Source organism: Octopus bimaculoides, chromosome 1, assembly GCF_001194135.2.
Source record: "Octopus bimaculoides isolate UCB-OBI-ISO-001 chromosome 1, ASM119413v2, whole genome shotgun sequence".
In the NCBI taxonomy this organism is placed as follows: Eukaryota; Metazoa; Mollusca; class Cephalopoda; order Octopoda; family Octopodidae; genus Octopus; species Octopus bimaculoides.
Genome location: NC_068981.1, coordinates 184,509,331 through 184,514,475, shown reverse-complemented (window position 1 = coordinate 184,514,475; position 5,145 = coordinate 184,509,331). Strand labels below are relative to the sequence as shown.

The 5,145-nt window shown below is 33.7% G+C and overlaps 1 protein-coding gene across 6 annotated transcripts in view; it reads left to right on the top strand.

Moving 5' to 3' along the window:
• Positions 1 to 5,145, top strand: part of LOC106873176 (catenin beta) — an 81,790-nt gene that overhangs the window by 31,245 nt on the left and 45,400 nt on the right. The window contains exon 1 of one of the 6 annotated variants that reach the window (XM_014920406.2): positions 34 to 287. The exons of 4 other annotated variants lie outside the window; for them this stretch is intronic. The gene's annotated coding sequence lies outside the window, so the exon portion shown is untranslated. Of the gene's footprint in view, positions 1 to 33; positions 288 to 4,682; positions 4,815 to 5,145 lie in introns of those variants that run through there. One more of the 6 variants, XM_052973240.1, reaches the window with a different exon arrangement.

Here is a 5,145-nt window from a genome sequence, read left to right as displayed (position 1 = left end):
AGAACAAGGAGAAAGAGTAGAAGTGTTGAAAGGAAGTGGGGGGAGGTAATGTACAACGCAGCAGCAGCAGCCCTAACAACAACAATAAGAGTTTTTATCAACGCCATCTTGGTATTTTCTATTGGAATCTGCATTTGAAGCAGACAGAAAGTCTCCGGTTTCTTTTGGATTTCGTACAGGGTATCCAGGAATTTATTGCTTTTTTTTTTGTTTACATATCTAAATTCCGCTCTCTTCAACCTTTCTCCCGCCCGTTGAGGAGAACGTCTGCTTGAGTGTCTTTTTCGGTGAGTTTCTTCTCCTCATCTCTTCTTCTCTCTGGTCAAATGCTTTCACCGTTTCACTCCAGATCTCTCCCTCTATAATGGCCAGTTCACTAATATGTCTTTCTTTCCCCCCCTCTATTCCCTATTATTATAATTACATTGCCGATCTCATTCCTCAATACACCTTCCACTAATTGAGTTTATATATGTGTATATATATATATACATGTATACATACAGACAGGGTATATGTGTAGAATATACTACACCAGGGTCCTAATTATATATATTATATATAATATTTATGCATATACACTGAGAAAACTAATATAACTTTCTATTCCCTATTATTATAATTACATTGTCGATCTTATTCCTCAATACACCTTCCACTAATTGAATTTATATATACATACAGACAGGGTGTATGTGTAGTATATTCTACACCAGGGTCCTAATTATATATAATATTTATGTATATACACTGAGAAAACTAATATAACTTTCTATTCCCTATTATTATAATTACATTGTCGATCTTATTCCTCAATACACCTTCCACTAATTAAGTTTATATATATATATATATATACACATACATGTATACATACAGACAGGGTGTATGTGTAGTATATTCTACACCAGGGTCCTAATTATATGTAATATTTATGCATATACACTGAGAAAACTAATATAACTATCTCTGTTTCTATATTACAAATATTGATAACAGTTATTTTGGTCTAAATCTGTGAATTGTCAGCAATTGTAAATAACTTGAACTATAAATGTATATTAATGTATGTATGTGTGTCTTATCAACATTCTGCTATTGTTGATCTTTGTTGCGATTTATGTTCAGATTACCTGTATAATATATATTTAGAATATGATTCAATCGTGTGTGTGTGTGTGTATTGAAAATAACCAGAGCAATCCTACGAATATGGTTTAAAGCGTGTGTCTTATTTATATTTCAAAATTGGGAATGACATATTTTAATGTGTATATCATATATAATTATAAATGGTATGTGTTATTTTCATGAAGCCAGATAATTGCACACTGTAAATCTATATGTGTTTAAATTTACTGAAGGATAAACATAACTGATTTGGACCATGAAAATGCCATCCTACTTTTTTTTCCTGACTACACTTGTCTATCTTACATTTTACGCATAGTCACACGTGTGTGTGTGTATATATATATGTGTGTGTGTGTATATATATATGTGTGTGTGTGTGTGTGTATATATATATATGTGTGTGTGTATATATATATATATGTGTGTGTGTGTGTGTATATATATATGTGTGTGTGTGTGTGTGTGTATATATATATGTGTGTGTGTGTGTATATATATATATGTGTGTGTGTGTGTGCACGCACGAGAGGGAAAGAGAAAAGTGTTATTTTTATGGATATCAATTATTGCACAGTTCACATCACATGCATGTATGTTTAATTTACTGAGCAGCAATGAATAAGCGTTTAGACCATAAAACTGCCACCCTAACTAAATTAGTTTTTATTTATATTTATTTATTTTATTTTTATCATTTGCATGTAGTGCAGAAAGACCGATTTCATACACACAGATACCTCTATGACAGATTTAGGTAAACATTCAACTATTTGGGAGTTCTATTTTCATGCCCATACATTGAAATACAAAGAGTAAATAACCCAAATGAGAACTCGTGTACTAAATACTGTAGACGCAAAAAGAAAAAAAATATATCTCATAAAAATTTCTCTTCGGTTGAAGGGAGGCATAATTTGAAGCAATTTAGAATTAATCCCTCGAAGTTAATTTACATGTTTGACAGGGGAGGGGATCTAATCTGTGTTTACAGGTAAAGGAGATAACTGTGAACATGTTTCTTCTCTGATTGTATTTCATGCCTGTAGGGAGGCTAGCGAAAGTTTTCAACCAGTAATAAATAAATTTGCACTTATATATTAATTACTCTGACAGAATACTGTTGACAGTGATGTCGAAATTTCGGCATGCTTATCCTTTATCGAACTCTCCGATGAAAGTTAAAACAGGCCAAGACTTCGAGTTCACTGTCGACATTCTTGTTAAAGAATAATAAATATATATGTACTCTACAAAAGGTACTGGGTAATCAATCGTTCAGTTTAAACTCGACGTAAAAATAAACGAGGAGGGAAGGGGAGACATCGGGGAACTAAGTGGTATGAACTTAGGTGAGTTGTGGGTTTAATATGCTTAATAACTGACATTGCAAGCATTCATAACTAAAATTTCCCCTAAAAAAAGTCGGAGACAGAAAAACAGTTATTAAATTGTTGGCGATTCTCAAAGTAAAGGGAGATAATTTGGAGAAATTAAAAATTCATTTTTCCACTTTATGTTAGGGAGAAAGGCTGATTCTCCTTTTCAAGCACCTGCACTTGAGTGATCTATAAAACGTTGATGTCGTTTGCTATCTATAATACGTGTGCGTGAGTGGTATGGGTTGACAACAGGAAAGGCATCTGGCTGTTGAAAATCAGCCTCGACAAAAAGAACCGTCCGGCAATATGCATGGATAGGTGTGGACGTTAAACACAGATTATAAATACACACACACGCATCGAAGCATGTTAGTAGGTGTCAGTTGTCTACAAACGATGATTAACTAAATATTAATTTTCAGTTTCTTGAACTTCTTTAATCAGGGTCTCGCTAACTGTTTTGAGTACGGCATTGAGTGGTAACATATATATATAATATAAATATATGCATATATCCATACATATATGTACATACCTACATCTATATGTATACATACATGCATATATATATATATATACACACACATATATATATTGTCCCAGCATGACCACAACTTTAAAGACATGTATTTATAGTTCGAATGGTTTTTTAAGAGGTTTTGTTGTATCTGTTTTTAGCCTTTGGTTACCAGGTAACCGATACCTACATAATTCTATATTTGTGCCATGTTTCGCTTTATTAAACCCCCATTGTTTTCTTTAAAATATTTCTTGCTCTTTTCCCTTCGCCCACATAAAATTATGTAATCTTTTGTATGTATGATGCATTGGTACAAGTTCCATGTTGACAAAAGAACTAAAAAATGCACTTGGTTACATTAGAAGCTGGAGATGGGTGAATCGATGCTAATTTTCACGTTACCGATTAAAAAAAAACGATATATAATGAGAAAATGGGAAAGTGAATATCATCAAAAGTTTTTTCTTTTTTTTTTTTAGTTTTAAGCGTATAGTAAATATTACCGTTTTATATATATATATAGCTAACCCACTACATAATATACAAGAACTGTGTGTGTGTATAGTTCTTTTGATAGGGTAAGGAGTTTGTGGCGTTCATGCCCCTTTGAAGGGAGCCTGTACGTAGTCAATCGATCTACTGGAAATAGTACCCAAATTTTCCTCAGATCTTACCCTATCATCAAAAAAGGAGGAAGATATACAGGGTAGGTAGTCCTAGTTTCATTCAGTAAGAAAAGAAAAAAAAAGAGAATGAGATGGTCATTGCTGGAACGCTTTTCATCATTGAAGATCTGCTGAATTAAGGGTTAAATGATGCTCTTATCCTGTTGTGGTCAAGCCTTCATAATAATTAGTTATCAAAACGTTTTTGATAGATGAAGAAAAGTTAACAAGGGTTTAAAATGCCTTTACAACTCAATAAGAATTGATTGATTTTAAGGTATAGTTATTTAACCCTAGGTCAATCCTTATCGAGTAGGTTTATAAGACTGAAAACCGTGGCTATCTGTTTTTGGTACGTTTTGTGTTTTTTACGCTGTACACACAGGACTACAATATCAGATTTGCTCCATTTTTTTTAAGACGAGAGTAGTTTAGGGAGATTTGGTTGCTGTTTCTAGCAGGTCGAGCGACCACGATGTGGATCACTCTTTCCCCGTTTTTTTTTATTGAAATTAAGTGAAAATGAAATAGCTACGACTAGGAATTGAAACCCGGTTGCGATAGACATACTTTATCTACAACTGGCTAGTTGTCGTTTAACCAGGTCACTCAACTCTGATAGAGCAAGGCGTTTCCAGCAACCATGAACAGGGTATGATATAAGGAAGATTTTACTGTGTGTGTTATATATATGTAAATATATATATATATAGATCGCCATATATATATATAATCTCGAGTAGTTCGAGCGACCACGAAGAGGTTTCACACTGACTATAGCATGGTGAATGGTTGTTTTAATTTCGAAGAAATGACATTCAGCTAATATCGAGTCAGTTGTGTGTGTGTGTGTGTGTGTGTGTGTGTCGGTTAGGACCAATCATGGCTACTTCCGATAGCCATGACTAAAACTTAGTTGGGGGTGGGTTGACTTTTGACTGACCTACTGGTACTTAATCATACTGGATTTTTTTTCTCTCTCTCTTTATCATTGAATAAACACATATACGGACATTATTGGCATTTTTTTCATCTGATTTCAATTTATCTTCGGCCATATTTACCCATTTTTCTTTCCCTTCCTAACAAATATGGTGCTTTCTACAAACAAGACATGTATGTATATTTATTTACTCGCTCGACTCTGTTTATTGAATGTTGCTGGGTTGTGTGACTGAATGTCAGAGCTGTTAGCAATACTAGTAGCATTACAAGTATTATTAGTATTATACTTTTGTAATAGAAAAATGGGGTAGCTTTGGGTGGTCATTTTCGTACCTATCTCCAGCGATAGTCGTGTTATTGAGTAGAAAAAAAGATATAATTGCACATCTCTCTCTCTCTCTCTTTTTCTCTCTCTCTCTCTTTTTCTCTCTCTCTCTCTTTCTCTCTCTCTCTCTCTTTCTCTCTCTCTCTCTTTCTCTTTCTCTCTCTCTCTTTCTCTCTC